Source organism: Anastrepha obliqua, chromosome 2 (assembly GCF_027943255.1).
Source record: "Anastrepha obliqua isolate idAnaObli1 chromosome 2, idAnaObli1_1.0, whole genome shotgun sequence".
Classification (NCBI taxonomy): Eukaryota; Metazoa; Arthropoda; class Insecta; order Diptera; family Tephritidae; genus Anastrepha; species Anastrepha obliqua.
The window spans coordinates 122,188,745-122,206,866 of NC_072893.1; positions in this window are offsets into that span (position 1 = coordinate 122,188,745).

Here is an 18,122-nt window from a genome sequence, read left to right on the forward strand (position 1 = left end):
CGACTGATGGCGTAGCTGACAACTTGGTTACCAACTTATCACATCAAGTAAGGACTATTTGTCTTCATAATTATAGGAAACGTAACTGGGTGTTGTCCTCAAATAGATATCGGACCAAAAACAGCTTGTTCTTCTTTCAACCAAGCGCAGTCTGGTACCAAAGCAGTAAGTGTAGTGATGGGTCTTTGATAGATTCGATTGTGAAAAGTGTATGAGAGCCATATATACTCGTACAAGCAACTCAGGTTCTAAGTCCTACGCTTCTTGGCTAAGACTTATGATTTATACTATAACTCATTTAAAAACTTTTTGGCTAGGAGGCAGTCAGAAGGTGTCAGTCACTTAACGAGAAGACGATTTGTTGGCAAAAATTCGGAACTCCATCCAATATTTCCAGCTTCCAATATTTCCAGCTCCCAATTAGCGAACTCACGTTCGAGCGTTCTCCAAAAAAATCTTTGGTTCTCTTCACGTAGGCGAGAATAAGTTCCGTATCCGAAAGAACGGCGAGCAGAATGAACTATACCGAGATGTGGGCATGGTGAAGCGTATTAGAATATAGCGGCTGCGCTAGCTTGGTCATGTCTCGCGGATGTACGAAAGTGCTCCTGGAGGGCACTCCTTCGAGAGGAAATCCACTGGTGGACGACGGGGAAGACCAAGTCTACGTTGGGAAGATCAAGTGAGGCATAGCTTGGTAGCACTCAGTGTCACCAAATGGAGCCAGCAAGCAGCGATCCGAGCTAGATGGTCCAATGTTTTAGATTCGGCATACGTTTGTAGTGCCATCAAAGTAAGTTAGCAAACTCACTGCCTTGTCTATGATCCTCCGAGTTCAATTCATGTATAACTAAATTTAACAAAACAAAGCCGGGTATACTCTCTAGCGGGTATACTTTCTTCACTTCGCAGCAATCTCTGCCTGGCTGGCTGGCTTAAGTTCAAAAAGGCCTGTACTCACACTCAAACCTTTCCATGACTCCACAACGAATTGCCAGGGCACTGAAGCCATGAGGGTGAACGACTCTTCAGTAAATCAGCTTGGATTACGCTGACAATAGGTAAAAGAGTTCTACAGTCAGAAAAATTTCCGCTCCGAAAGTTTAGCATATCCAGTCAATACTTGTAGCGGGGTTGTGTCTAAACTGTTCGGGTTCGCGCACAGGCGATACTCCCGCAATACGAAGCGCATTCCACGAAGTGTGTGGCTTTTGTAGGAGTGAACTAAAGCTGCTGTAGAAATCGTTATGCGGACTATGAAACCCTGTAGTTATGCCATACCCATTAGCAGCCGTATACCTAGTTTTGAGACGCTCAGCCTATTCCGCGCTCTTTATTTATAGAATTTTGGTCCTTTCTTGAACTTGTGAAGACATGAATCTTCCGAACTTGCACCCAATTCCTCAAATTTTATATTCCTCCACAAAAGTCGTTAGGTGGGCTTCCAGACCCGCACCCATGCCCAATTTCGAGAGCTTCAGCTTGTTTCAGGTTCTTTCTTCATCAAGTGTTAGCTTCTTTCCAAACCTCTGCAGATACTAAGTGCAATAGTGCCGGTACGCTTGGACTCGACCCCCCCGAGCATAGGTAGGTAGGTGAAATAGTTCAGGCACCAGACGGTCACTCCCCAAGTAGCACTAAAGCACCGTTTCGATACCATTATGAGACCATCAATGGGCCTCTACAGCCAACAGGAGCTGCTGATATAATGGAGATGGTTGATGGGATTTAGGTTGGCGCACTGCCCCAAGCTGTCGAAGAAAGCATTGTCTCAGCTCATTTTCCAAAAAAAATTGTTTCTCTGCTGTTCTTCTGGAGCTGTAAAATCGTTGTTGTCCCGAGACCCTTTATAGATTGAAACAGGGCTGTCTCGGAATTTTAAGGAATCTTATTGGGCAAATTCGCACGATTTTAGCAAGGTAGATAATTTGGGTATATCGAATTATATTTTCATGGTTAACCAGCTGGATCAGCTTTTTAAAACATACCTCCCAAGTCGCCTTCCGTTCACTAAAAAATCTCTTTCATTACTTGCTAAGAAAATGTTACCCTAATTTTTTTTTTCTTCTGTATCTGCAAGTTTCTTTTCGTGTGGCGCTGTTTTCGCTTCTGGCTCGTCATTTTATACAATATAAATATTTGGAAGCAATGATTCAAAATTTCTTTCTATCTTTTTCGATTTCTGTATTTTCTATCCCTTTGTCGCACCATTGGCAGCTGCCATTTTCATAAGATGCTCCTCAATATTCGACTCGGTATTCTGCTTCATATCCGGGTACTTATTTCTTGAGGTTATCCAACCTCTGAGGTTACTTTCATCCACCTGTTTTTCTTTACTATGCATGCGTTGCAACTATCTTGGGTTATTTCTGCGAAATTTGCCAACTGGAAGAATTTTCTCTTAGCCCTGCTTGCAATACCTTCTTGAGCATTTAGGCGTACTGCCGTTTCAGTTAGCTTCATAGATACCGAAAATTTCGTTTAAGCTTAACTCTTACAAATGGGCTATTTATTTTTCTCCAAGTACCTTACAATGTCTAATTTAAGCTACTTACTTTTCTATATTTTAAAGCCAGCCTGCAGGCGTTTTTCGCCTTTGCTGATTACCAAATCTGTTTGTTCAATTATTCCTAATATACACTGTCGAAGAAAAACCTCCTCCTTTTCTGCTACCGTTCGGTTATCTAATCTGCCCAAATGCCTTTTGCTCGAAAAGACAAAAAAGCTACCTACTCTTGGTGTTGATAGTCATGGTGGATTTGCCTATGTTAGCATACATAGATACATTCGTGCATACATCCACACATTAGTGCACATATACACCTAAGAATATCCTTTGCAAAACCGTTCGCACCAGCATAAGGCACACAATCTTCTACTGCTTAAATAACACAATCCACCACCACCAGCATCCACCTCGCTTTGCGTATTTATCGATTTTAAGGTAACTCCGCTGGAGGCTTCAAATTCGTGTGCGCCTAAATGTATACCCACACAAAACTGTCTGAAATATAGCATATGAAATACAAGTGGATATTAGAAAATTGTGTGGAATTGACAATTTCTGCAATTGTTTTCTTGTTTGACTCCATTTGGTGGGTGGTGGGCTTGTATGCCTACCTTCGACCTGATTTTAAAGCCAAGCATCGCTGCTACTGCCGAAAAGCAAAGCAAGTGAATACGAGGCAAAACAGCGAAGTTGGGCAATCAATTGACGGGCGTGTCGATATAAACATTTTGTCAACAATCGAATAGGCAACCAAGTCGGTTGCCAATTGGCAATTTTCTCGATGGTTTTTGTTGCGTTTGTTTTAGTGAAAAATGTCGTACTTGTTTCTCTTCCTTTTCTTGCGCCTGCAATGGAGGTGAGAGTAGAAGGAAGCGGTATTATATGTCGCTTTTGTCGCAATGTGAGATGTGGAAGAAGAAAAGTGAAATCCGGCAAGTGAAGCAGTGAAATCAAATTTATGATTGCCATTTATTGATTTTCTAGTAGACTTTGCGCGAAATCGGGGCATATTTGTAGGCTTGTTGAAGAAGGTATATTTTATGACTCTTTGATACTTGATATTGTAATTTGAATTGGAAATATATATGCGAAGTATGATTTGTGAAGTTTTCTCTTTGTTGGTAGATCAGCGAAGGAGGTGCAAAGGTACACAATTTTAGAATACGCGCACAAAAGTAGGCCATCCAAAATTGGGGAGTACGAATAAATGTTGTTATGACGTTTGGATGTAGGAGGAAAATGTGCAGCATTATTTGTTGGGGAACAAAATTTTAAATAGAGTAACGGTGTGTATATTGCGATGCCTAAATGTATGCTACGTAACACGATACTGTTACACCAAAAAGCGAGAAGTACTAGAAATGAATGCATAAATCAAGCAAGGTTATATTTAAAGCAAAGGAAGTAACTATGTAAAATAATGAAAAGCGCGTAGCTGCGCCTAAAAATAGATTACTTATATAAATTATTCCTAAAATTTACAAAACAATATGCTACTAACTTTAAAGTTGCATTCTTCATATTCAAATTTTATCTGATAAAGCCCGAAGCGAAATTGTCTAGAAAATTTTAAGCCATTAACGACCTTTTTTTTGGGTGTTTTCGTTACATTCTTCTTATCCAGATTTTTTCTGCGAAGGCCACTAGTGAAATTTTCCACTATAAATCTTTTTATAATACAATATTTTAACCGTTTAACGACCTCGTAAATTAATTCTCCTTCGATTACGTTGTTCTTACTGGATTTTTTTTGTCAGAGAATACCACCTGTGAAATTTTCCACTACAAAACTTTTAAGAAAATTTTAACCGTTTAACGACCTCGTAAATTAATTTTTCTCGAATAGATTTCTCTTATACATATTTTGTCTGAAAAGATCTCCAGTGAAAATCATTAGATAAATTTGTAGAATATATTAAAGAGCTCTTAGTTTATTTTTTTTTTCTATTACGTTCTTCTTATCCAGATTTTTTCTGAGAAGACCACCAGCGAAATTTTACATGAAACTATTTTCTTGAATATGTAAACCGTCTACTGACCATTCAAATCAAATTTTTTCAAGACTTACGTTCTACTTTTGAGTAAGGCTAATCTGAGAAGGCTTACAGTGAAATTTTCCATTTGATAATTTTTTAGAAAACTTTCGCCCTGAATAATAAAAATTTTAATCCTTAAAATAATTTAACGACCAGTTAAATAACTTCATTTTCTCCGTTTACTTTCTTTGTATTCAGTCTTTATCTGAAAAGACCTATGTATAATGAAATTTTTCGTTAGATCTTCCTAGAATATTTTAACCCTTTAGCGACCTCGTATATTAAATTTTCTTCAATTACATTCTGCTTACACATATTTTTCTAAAAAGATTTCCCGTGAAATTTTTCATCAGATAACTTTTAAGAAAAGATTAATCCTTAAACGACCACTTCAAAATGGTTTTTCTGCTTTTCATTACGCCCTTCTTATCCAAATTTTATCTGAGAAGGCACACTGTGAAATTTTTCATCAGATGGCCTCTCAGAAAAAGAAAAACCACGAGTGAAATTTTCCAATAGAGAACTATCTAGAAAATGTTAACCTTTTAGCGACCTCGTGAATTAATTTTCCTTAAACTACATTCTGCTTGTAGATATTTTTCTAAAAAATTTTCAGTGAAATTTTTTATTAGATAATTTTTTAGAAAATGTTAAGCCTTAAACGACCACTTCAAAATAGTTTTTCTTCTTTTCATTACGTCCTTCTTATCCAAATTTTATATGAGAAGTCACACAGTGAAATTTTTCATCAGATGGTCTCTCAGAAAAAGAAAAACCACGAGTGAAATTTTCCAATAGAAAACTATCTAGAAACTTTTAACCCTTTAGCGACCTCGTGAATTAATTTTCCTTAAACTACATTCTGCTTGTACATATTTTTCTAAAAAGATTTTCAGTGAAATTTTTCATCAGATAACTTTTAAGAAAAGATTAATACTTAAATGACCACTTCAAAATGGTTTTTCTGCTTTCCATTACGTCCTTCTTATCCAAATTTTATCTGAGAAGGCACACAGTGAAATTTTTCATCAGATGGCCTCTCAGAAAAAGAAAAACCACGAGTGAAATTTTTCATTAGAAAACTTTTTAGAAAATTTTAACCCTTTAACGGCTACTTCAAATTTTTCTTTAATTACGTTCTTCTTATCCAGATTTTGGCATTGAAAAGGCCTACTAATTGCTCATTATTTTATTTGCATACAAAAAACATTTCTAGTTCCCTATAGGTTCATAAAGTACTTGCATCTAATGGGCAATGCACTCTTTTGATAAATTTTTTCATAACAATTTTCACCACTTAAAGCATTTCCCAATTGCTTCTACTAAATGTTCACAAATTTATTCATGCCCCATTCGGGCATTCATAAGCCACTCAACTATTAAACGCATATATTCACACACACACTCATATATACACATATTCGTACAACTCAACTAAACAATTTAGTGAAATTCATCACTGAAAGCACTCCACTGCAAGCTAAATCAGCTACAATCGACTTATGTATAGCTGTAGCGAAGAAAACACACATACATATGTATATCATGATATAAAATGCTTTACGGTGCTCAGCGCCAGCACAACACCCCTTTCTGCCACTACCATCCCTTGTTTATTTATTTATTTGCTGAATCTATTTATGGATATTTGTTACTAAAAATTTTACTCATATTGATATTTGCAATTCATATTTCGAGCGAGTAGTTGGTTGGCACTCATACATATACACACACACACATGTACACAAGTGCTGCATATCTCAAATATATAGTCGTATAAATATGCTACCCAAATATCCTTGCTTGTTGTTGCATTAGTTTTGCCATACTTTTCGGATAGATTTTTTGTATTTTTTCTTGGCTGTTGTTGGTTTTTGTGTAAATACTCGTATTTCAAACACGTTCGGCGGGTTAAGTGTGGCATCACGTAGTACTGCTCAATTTAGGAGGAAAACAAGCTCACGAGCACAATAGTGCAAGAGCAATCACACTAGCACTAGTACACACACACACACACACAAACACACAAATAAACATAACAGCTGACGTTGGAGCAACAGCTTTGTTTGTGAAAATACTAGTTAAGGTATGATATTTGAGCTTTTGAAAGTATACGATTGCTATCGTTGTTCTTGTCTTTATTTCGTTGCGCTATGCAACTTTTCGTTTGTTTATTTATTTTTTTCACATTTTTCTATTCATTTTGAGATCTCCGTTTATATCTAATTTCATTTGAGCCGCAATTAGATTACTTGTGCTCAAAAATAGTAAAATGCTAAATTGCATAGTTCAAGGCGCAGTGATAGCGGCAGTAATCCTTTGTTCAAGCTTTACGAACAATTAAAATTCAATTGCTTTATTAAAGTTTGTCGGCTGTTGCCTACCTACAGGCGACCTGCTTAGGTAAATGTAGGTTACCCGCTGTTATATCGCACACTTTGAATTCTCTAAGAACTATCAGATGCATACCTATAAAACCGCAAATGGCTTAAAATATTTTATTCAAAGTAAAAGCAACTGCATAAAGTGCCGCCAATAAAAACTCCATCAAAGACTTGGATGAGACTGGCAGGTTCACAAGCCAGTCGTTTCTATGGGCATAGACTTAGCTTGACCTTCAGCAGAAATATACTACCATTTATTGAAGATAACCCCGATAAACGGTTTAAATCCTTTGATTTCTGGGCAAGCGGCTGATATGTTCAAACTCTTGTATTGACCTGCTAATTCAGCACCTCCCATAAAACACAAGATAAGGTCAGAAGATAATTCATACAACTCAACGACGTCTACTACAGCGGGGATGCAGAGCTGATTTAAAGAGAGAGAAAAAAAAGAAAAAATATCCTTCATCGTCAAGTATTTGCATGTACTCCAGTGGACGAGGATCGCACTCCAATTTCCCTCAATGTGAGATTATGGAGAAGCGATCGTTTCCCGAAGAAAGTGTAGAACGACACAACACAAGATCGCCTCAATGGGCACTCAAATTTGTAGCAGGAGAGGGACTACACCTCCGTGGACAAGCGTCTCACTATAATTCACCTTAATAATAGTAATTTTGGTATTTGTATTGTGCCCAATGGCCGATATTTCTATCTGAAAGTTATTTTTCTCCCACTACATGTTTTGAAAGTAGTTAAAACGAGTCCTATTGACTGACACTACCACCATAAATGTATTATATCAGGTTCTACATTAGGTTCCATTCAATCTGCCTGAGGCTGGGAAATTAAATTAAATTTTCCTCCTTCTGGACAAATTTCTGAATATCTGCAACAGGAACATTCTTGATTACATTCGGATCCATTTGATCACTATGAAAGATATGCAGTCTTGTCTTTGCATAGGCAATACAGTTGCACAAAATATTCTATACGGTTTCATCATCCTTCAGACAGAGTTACCACTCTGTGTTAATCCCTATTTAATTTTCGAGTGATGATCACTGCCATTTAGTAAATTATAATTTAAGTATAACTCGCCTTCACGCGAATTTCTTTAACATCTCTCTTTCATTTGTATCCATTCCCCGAAGGACGTCTAGGACAGGCGAGCTAAGATCGCTTCTATGAGCTTTGGGAAAGAAATTGCGCTCTAGCCTTTCGCTCCATCTGCATCAGAAGTGGATCTCACACCATCTTTTGCTCATTTCTATCCAATGCCTTGAAGGCAAATCTCAGCTATGTATACTTGGAGTGTTTGGAAAGCACTTATCACTTTTCGGCGCCGCCTGTAGTAAAAACATTGCTTGGGGACTTCAATGCGAGAGTCGGCGCTGCCAGAAGACTTAGCCTCTAGAATGAATGCTCTACCATCGGATTGAAGCTGATCTCCTTCGATGGAGCCGAAATATGGTAGTCTGTATCGCCCGATTGCAGCACAAAAATGCCAATCAAGACATTTGGCTGCCTTCTGACCGAAATATATGTTACTAATTCGAGGAAATTGCCACAGACAGAGAGTCTTTTAGAGTTTAAGATATACGCACGATCCTGACATCGATTCAGATCACTACCCTGACCTGCACATGCCTTCGTTCAGAGAAGCATATTGATCGAATAATATGCGATATAAGCTCAACATTGCTACCTCGGTTTTGCGTGTCACCAGCTGCATAACCTATACCTTAGATATGAGCAGAAGAAACAAAGAGATCCGGGATCTCAAAAGATAATGGTCAGTGTGTGCGTGAAGAGTTCACAAAGGTGTGCTAGATGAAGAGGTTATGAGCTAAGAACGCCACAGAAAAAGTTCTTAAGGCTGCCAAGCAGAGACGTCGCTTTGGCTCCATAGATCATTGCATACCGGTTCACGGTCATGGGCGAGTCTCTCGCAGAACTACCTTGAGCATAGACCAAGGCTAGGACTGTGGAGGTCCGAAGTAGACAGCTGGTTGAGCCTAAGCATGATGCAGACTATAACTGCGGCACGAAACTAGAATGCATTATTGCTCTTTTATTGTGTAAGGAAATTATTGGATTGTTAAAACTTGGGGAGAGTAATCAGTTGCTACGATAGGTAAAACTAAGCTTATTGGTAGCTGGGCTGCCTTTTACCGCTGTTAGGAGGAGCCTACTCTGTGGCATATCTACAAATAATTTCATAAGTCTGTTGAGAATTTCAGGGACAATTGAAGGGAATGAAATAATAAAGAAGCCCGGCGCGCTTCAGTATTAGTGATAAAATTACCGCCGCTGTAGCTGAATGAATTGGTGCGTGACTACCATTCGGAATTCAGAGAGACCAGACCGTAAGTTCGAGTCTCGGTAAAAGATCAAAATGAAGAAGTGAAGTTTCTAATTGCGGTCGAGCCTCGGCAAGCAACTCCGAGTGTATTTCTGTCAAGAAAAAGCTCCTCATAAAAAATATCTGCCGTTCGGAGTCGGCTTGAAACTGTAGGTGCCTCCATTTGTGGAAAAACATCAAGGCGCACACCACAAATACGAGGAGGAGCTCGGCCAAACACCCAAAAAGGGTGTAAGTGCCAATTATATATATTCTTATGGATCCATGTCTATAGAAGCAACGTACCCATCGCTGGATAAGACAGTGGTTTCATGGATATTGCCATGAAATGTATTCAGCGCTGATCTTGGTTTTATTTTCGTTCGAAAAAAGATCTATGATAAAAAGCCTAATAGTGATTATTCTAGCGCCTCATAAAAAGCCATCTGCCATCCTGTAAATCCCACCATTCTGAAAACAACATCAAGACGTACACCACAAACATGAGTGGGAGCACGAACAAACCCTCAACTAAGGGGGTAGCGTCATTTATTTATAATAGTTTTTCTAGTGATTCGTTTTTTTTATTAATTTCTCCATAAATTGATATGTAAACTGCTGCGCAAAAATAAACAAAAATTGCATTTTGGTAAAGAACAATTTTTTTCGCTTAATTACTTTACTGCAGTGAAATAAACTAAGCTTGAACTCAGCGCTGCACTGCGACAGCGAAGTATAGAAGTATACGCATTTTTGTGTTTCCACTCCCCTGTCACTTGCCTTACATGTCACATACCCACACAACTTGTCGGCCGCAGACTCTTGCACAACCTGCCACCCCTTTACCCTTCTTTCTCATGATCAACTGTCACTCACTCGTTCAGTCAGCCAGCCAACCAGCTTTCGGTTTGATTGCGTTAAGCGTTTGCAAAATTGAAAATGTCAAAAGCCATTGTCGTTGCTGTCAAAATTTATGCTAGGATTTTCGCAGAGTAAAAGCAAGAAAACCAAAAAAAGTTATAACAAAAAGAAGAAATAACAAAAAAAAAAGAGTAAAATAGCAAAATGCGAAAGGAAAAACGAAGAGATATGTTGAAAAAGCCGGCAAAAATGTCACAAAACTTTCAAGTTGAATAAATGTCTATGTATGTACATACATATGTTCCCCCGCTCGACTTTCTCTCTCTCACATACTTTCGTCCCGCTTTTCCTTATAAGCCCCACTTTTTCTGTCACACATCAGCTGTCCTTTTAAGTAAGAACAGTTGAGTGAGCCTCAGATGAATGCTTTTAGGCGCACGTTGAAAAAAGCAGCTGCGTGGAAGGCAAACAACTTTTTTTATTCATTGATGAATATAAACGGGAAATTCATAAAAGATTCTAGAAAGATGTGCGTAGTAATGGCGACCGCACTTCGCTAATTTGTTTGTGCGTTATGGAAAGACAAGATGAGCAGTGTTTAATACTGACTGCAGATACCGACATCTCGCAAAGCACATTCACACCGGTAGTATTCCAAAAATTGTATAGGAACAACTGAGCTGTAGAAAACCAACCAGAGTCCCTTTAAAAGCGGCATCCAAGTTAGCGATTCCAGGAGCTTGCAATACTTAGGGATCTAGAAGTAAATAAGTTCAGAGGTTGGGTTCGGTCGGATCGTTATTAACGAATAGGGAGTTCTCACTTGAACAGTTAAAGTCACTGTCATCAGCATCCATTTGCCCCTACTAAGCGAGAAAGAGAAATGGAAAGACGTAGTTGTAAGGTAGATACCTGACTACTGACGATCGTGAATCGAAATTATTTGCATGGGGTCTCAGAGGACACTGTTTGGAGATGAAGAGGCCATAGGTAGGCAAGAAGGCTTCTAACCTTTTTTTGCTTTCGGATAAATAAACTTGTCCGAGCTGCGATAAAAACAATAGTCAAACAACCTCAACATCTTCCAGCCAGCGTACGCAAAATAGACTTGAAGTTATGTTGAACAACATTGCTTAGAGTTCAGCGGACACTGTTCAGTTAACATCTACGCCACTAACAGAGCTTGTGACTCTGTAAAGCTTGAACGCGGGCTTGAACGCCTTTGATACGAATGTTACCAGCGAGAGCTTGCAACTTTGCACACTAAGAGCGACAGAACGGTTCTCTCTTAACTGACTCGAAACCCACTAAAAGAGGCCATAGGTAGGCAAGAAGGCTTCTAACCTTTTTTTTGTTTTTGGATAAATAAACTTGTCCGTGCTCGCTGCGTAGCAGTTTCCTTCGCGACAAAAACTATAGTCAAAATACCTGAAACTTAGTCGTATTAAAGCAGAACAGCAGAGAGGTAGATACTCGAATGTTTCCACCTCAACATTTTCCAGCCAACAAACTCAAAAGAGACTCGAAGTTTTGGTGAGCAACATTGCCTGGAGTCTCAGAGGACACGGATCGGTTAACATCCACGCCACTATCATGGATTGTGACTTTGTAAAGCTCCTTGTGGTCCTGAATGCCTTTGATGCGGATGCGGTCAGAGAGAGCTCACTAAACTGACTCGAAAGCCACTAGAAGAGGTCGTAGGTAGGCAAGGAGACTTCTAACCTCTTTTTCGCTTTCGAAGGTATGAACTCGCGGCCAGCTCTCTGCCAAGTAATTTTCTGCCGTTCCTTACATTTTTCCGTACATGGCTCTGTGAGCTGGTATTTACTTGTATGCAGGCTTGATGACGAAATATTTAGATTTGCCCGGAAGGAAGTCAAACATTCTCTGATGAAAAAGCTTCGAAGTTCTGAGTCGGCTTACAACTGTAGGCCCCTCCATTTGTGGAACAACATCAAGACCCACAGCACAAATGAGAGGAGGAGCTCAGTGAAACACCCAACAGAAGTGTACGCGGCAATTATTTATTTATTTTTTTCAATGATTCTGAGTACACCCCTCAAACCCTAGACCTGACATCTTTGAAGATGATCACTTTAGTGCGCAGTCAGGCGGCTCCTTCTCTGATAGGAACTAACTTATCCGTAAACTTAAGGGGGGGGCCTGGTTTATGAGGTCTAAAAATTGCATCTCTTTGCGATTTTTTTTAAGGAAAAAATTAATTTAGCACTGCAAAGTTTTTTCTATCTTTTAATAAACATTTAAAAAGTATAAAAAATTTGTGTCTCTTTGCGATTTTTTTAAGGAAAAAATTAATTTAGCACGGCAAAGTTTTTTCTATCTTTTAATGAACTTTTAAAAAGTATAAAAAATTTTTGTACTGGTTAAAATAAGTTGAAAAAAATGTTTAACATAGAAATTTGTAGAGCGCTGCAACGCTGGAGTTTCCAACTGGCGTACAAGATACAGCTCGTAATTATTATCTAAAGCAAAAAATTCAAATGGATTTCTAATTATCATGATTTTTTATTCTAGATGAACTAAGAAAACTGAGAAAAATTCCAAAATTTCAACTTGTTGGAGGTTTTAAAGAAAAAATTCCTTTCTATAAAAAAAAATTCACTTCAACTTGGTATAAAAATCTTGAACATTTTTTTTTATCTATTTTGTTAGTTCAACTAGAAGAGAATTTAATACTGAAGGGAACAAGCTATGATTCATTTTAAAAGGTTCATTAGTTTCTTTCATTCCAGTACGCCAATTCAAAGAAATCATAAAAATGAAAAGTCGAGAAAAGAAGATAAAGTTTGTACTATAGCTCTCCCTTCACCGCGTATCTACTGGAATATTGAGAATTAGGCTCTGTAACTTTGTGTGAATATTCTGAAATATATGAGGAATCGCTTAAAACGAAAAAAAAAATTGATTTTTTTGACCTTATAAACCAGGCTCCCCCCTTAAGCCTTGTGAGGAGTTTTTGTCGGCATACTTCGCCACCATCCTTTCCTCTTTCACTCTGTCTACCCGTTGCTTACTCTTTCCCTCGCTCGCTCTCTATTTCCAAATAAATATTTCTTTAGCTATATTCCTATATTAAAGCTACCATTCCCTTTCCACTTTTACATACACTAAGACGCTTGTGCTTTTTAAAGCCTTGTTTTTGTTACTCAGTGAAGCGGCTAAAAATCAGGTCAAGTAAATAAAATGAAATGAGAGTTAAATTACGAGGTGTCGAAGTGGGCAATGAAAAAGCTCTATCACAGCTCATTCAACCTTTTGCTTGGCCAATTTTAAGTCCTTTTAAGTCTTTCTGCAGCATCATACGCCCTAAAGCAGACAGTGAGACAGCTTCTCAGTATTTCAGGATTTGCCAATTCTGCGCATTTATTATTTAAGCGCACACGTAGCGTATAAAGTGGCCGAGCAGGGGCAGAGCAAAGTTTCAAAGGTGTATATTGGTGTGCTAGCTATGAGTGTATGTGCGCATGTATGTGTGTGTGTTTGTCGCTAATTTCATAGGTGTGCACATGTTTGTTCTTTTGCTCGCTTTGATTGCTCTACGCAGCCAATGAATAGCCGTATGCATATGAAATGAATTGAAAGGCGATGTTCGGAAGAAAAAAATGCAAATTTGATTTACTTCATATGCTGAGCAAGTCACAAATTGAGTAAGGAAAGTGTGTGTATAAAAAGATTTTTCTAAATCAATTGGAGTGGTTGTATTTGTTTTCACAGTATGTAAATTTTTATAAATAAGGAAAACTTTAATTTGATGCCGTAAGCGCAGGCCAAAAACTGGTCGCTACAAAAGCCAAACATCCCCGTATTAAACTCCACACAAGTCAACAACTCCTAAAAGTATACTTGTGCCTACGTGTCTTAACACTTTCTTTTTTGTCGTAAGACTACTTAGTATTGCACACTTGGTCGTTCTTTTTATTAGTTTGTTACTCGGTACTTTGTCTAAACCGCCAAACAAACTTCTGCCGCAGCTCAACAAATATACTCTAGTCGAAGTGACTGCCTGATGCTTCACTTGATTTTCGGACCGTATATAATATCTCAACATCGACTTGCGCGACTACTGCCAACTTGCTACTTTCTCACTTTTTCAGCGTCTCTCTCACACTGCCAACACGTTGCACTTGCTTGCCATAGTAATTTGAAATTCATGCGGTTCGTATGTGGAATAAATTTGTGTTACCTCCCGTTCTGCCAACTAAACACTTGATTTACCACATACTTGATCACATCGTCCGTTTTCGAGCGAAATCGCAACGCGAGTCTGACGTACGTGACGTGAGCGTGTTGGTCAGAAGAATAAATAAAAGTGCACGAGAAGCAAAGAAAGCGTAAAAAATTGAAGAATGAAGAAAAAAGTAGTAAAATGTTGCATACATTGCGGCTGTGTTAGCGTAAAGCTGCTAGGAATATTTATGTGTGATTTTTTGAGGTGAGGGTATTATCAGTGAACTGCTGGATACAGCTAAACATCTATTTTTTTTTATTAATTTTTTTTATTTATTTTTTTTTTATTTTAAAGTCAATTAAATATGCGGTGATTTGTGTTTTTTTTTTCATTTTCATTGCTGCTAGTATTTAAATACTTGTTATACATTTTTTTTATTATTTATTAGGTCTAATACACTTAAGAACACTTTTTGCAGTTTTTGTTCTTTGGGCTCTATTTTAGTTCCAAAAAGCATTGTATACTTAAAGGCGGGTTACCCATTACCACTTATTTCAATACATTTCATTGCTGCTAGATTCTAAATACTATCCATAATTTTTTTGATAACCTAATAAATCGTTTAATACACTTAAATAACAAATTGAAGTCGACTTTTCGGCGCTGTGAATAATTTTATAACCAAACTGTGTTAGGTTTTGAACTCTTTTTGCAGTTTTTGTTGTTAAGGCCCTATCCTTAATAAAGTCTTAGTTCAAAAAAGTATTGCATAGTTTTAGGCGGGTTACCCATTGAAACTTATTTAAGTACATTTATTTCTGGTCGATTTTAAATGCCTTTTTAAAGTTTTTACTTGTTATATATTAAACTTAATACACTTAAATGAAAAATCAAAGTCGACCTTTAGGCGCTGTGCATAATCTTTTGCCTTAATTTTTGAACATTCTTTGCAGATTTTGTTGTTGAAGTATAATAAGACCTCCACATTTGCTTTTAAAGAGGTTGGAGTACTAATTTTGCAATCAAAAAAGAGTTTTAGGCGCCGCGCCTATATATGCTAAATAAATCACCTTTAGAAACATTAAGTGCTGTTTCAAATTTTTCTTCATGCAATATTAATAGGCACATAATTCCAGCGTTTTTGTGAAATTATAAGAAATAACATTTGAATTATAAGGGACTTTTAGGTGCTGCGCAACATTTTTTTATTTTTTTTATTTTCATTGGGATTGAGTGAAGAATATTACAAGTCCTGATATACCACATAGTAACACAAAAAAGTAAACGATTTGCCTACTTTTAGGGTTCGCACCCAATTATTTTCAGTTGTCTCAAGTTGACTGCATAATAAATTTTATTTCAGCTATTTATTTTAAAGTTACTGATGCTCTTATGCTAGAAGTTTGCTTCCTATCCAGTTATAAATTAAATTATATGAAGAATTTTAAGCACAAAATTAGATTGTTTTTAATTTTCTTAAGCTAAGCGAGTAATGAATTTACGCAGCACAGAAATTGAAGAAATTTCTGGCTTTATTTCATAGCTAGTGCGTTTTTGAATTCCGGAACTAAAGAGTAACTTTCTTGTGTACCAATATATGTCATATATTATTGAGAGCCTACACTTAGGCGCTCTCACTACCTCTATTTATTAGCTCCATTAAAACCGTAAAGGGTACTACTTATAAAGTTTGTTACAAACGCTTTCAAAATGTTGCTCTGCAGATATGCGCTTGCTACAATTATACTATTACAAATCGCCCATAGGTAGGCAACACTTTATAGATATGCAAATAAAAACTACAGAGTAACTCGTTAGAGCTTTATTGCCTGGCGATTTTTCCTTTTAATTCAAATCGCCGGAAGCTCGTGTTATCTTTAATTCATTAGAACCATGCTTTAACAAACTTTTAGCGCCTAAAGCATCCCAAAGGTATGCTATTCTACTGAAAATCATTCACGAAAGCAATCAGTATATTAAATTTTACCCCTTCATCAACACAAAATACTCCAGCGCCTCCACTACGCCAACACTTGAAACTATGCTAAGCATTACTTAAGCGGGCACGCCTAAAAGCAAACTTTTGTCTACTTTAATACCAACTCAACGTGAATTTACGTGCCTACCAGCCATGCAGTTACATAGCATGTACACAGATAAAAGGGAATGGGGAGCGGTGTGAGAATGTCAATACTCCCAGAGCGGGTTAACGAAACTACTGGCATACATACATGCATACCTATAGGCGCGCCTACATACATGCATACCTATAGGCGCGCATACATGGAAATGTGTAAGCCACAGTATTATTGAGCCTGAGCATCGAAGATGAAAACACAGACTCTATAACTGATTGGTCACGTGCTACCTCTGATTGCTTTGTATCCATTTCGCACAGACAGACAGGCACACAACCATATATATATATACACACACACTCATGCAGCGTCGTGCAAACAAACTAAGTGCGGCTATGACTCGAATGCAATTGGCACATGATAAATTCGTTTAAGCGCAATATGCTTGTGTGTGCTTGCGGGTGGCATGCAATCCACCCCTTTCTCAAACTTTCTTTCGTTTATCTTTGGTAAATAAGTGACTGCTGCAGCCAAAACTCAGCAACCATTCCTCGCTAAATTTCCAGCAATTTTGTTGATTATTTCGATTGTGAAAAATTGCCTTGCAGGTGTATGGCGTGCCATTCTTTTTTTCGTTGCCTCCAACAATTGCGAAATAACGTTGCAATTGTGTGCACTTTAACATTAAATTAATGTGGCTGACATACTTTTGGGCGCAAGGTAGCGTCGAGCAGTAATTTATATTGCCGAGTCACGTGACGGTGCGGTAAAAGTGATTTTTTTCTTCAACCTCCACGACTTTCGTGTTTTCTGATGGCTGCCTGCTCAACTGTGGTGGAAAGTGAAAAAGTTAGTTGATTTTTGTGAATTTTTCAGTCACTTCAAAAGTTGTTGCATGCTTTTGGGTACTTCAAAATTTTTGCAAATTCTGTTATAGTGATTATATTTCAAGCAATGTGAGCTAAGGTGTCGTAATAATTTTTGTGGCAAATTAGTTCTATTCAAATGGGAAAATTAAGGCATAATTAGGGGCGCTCAAATTGAAAGCGGATTGGTATCTATGAAAACAAAAAACAAAAAAAAAAATGATTGGCGCGCACACTTCTATGAGGTGTTTGGTCGAACTACTGTTCCTATTTGCGGCGTGCGTTGTGATGTTTTTACACAAATGGACAGACCTACAGTTGTAAGCCGACTCCGAAAGTCAGATATTTTTTATGAGGAGCTTTTTCATGCCAGAAATGCACTCGGAGGTTTGCCATCGAATGCCGAGGGGCGATCACTATAAGAAAAGTCTATAAACTGTATACATAATTAAAAAAAAAAATGTTTGCATACTTTTCGGCAACAGAACAGAGTTTTTAATGAGTGAATCCTAAGCTTATTGTAGTGGTATTTTATTTTATAAATAATGAAAATTGAAGTGGTATGCCATAATAAAAACTCTGTTCTCGTTGCCAAAAAATATGAAAAAAACTTCAATAGCTTCAAAGTATATTTTTAGGCACTCTAATTGAAAAAGTTACTGTTCGCTCATGTTGGTGACTTAAATAAGTCCTAAATAATGTGACAAATGTGTAACATAGGAAAATTCTGACTTTCCCTTAGTAGTATTTCATCGAATTTACTGCATAATTTAGTGCGCTTTAAGATATAAATACTGAAAATTGATGGTTCTTAGTCTAGTGCTCACCTAGTTCCAATTTATGATATTTTAATTT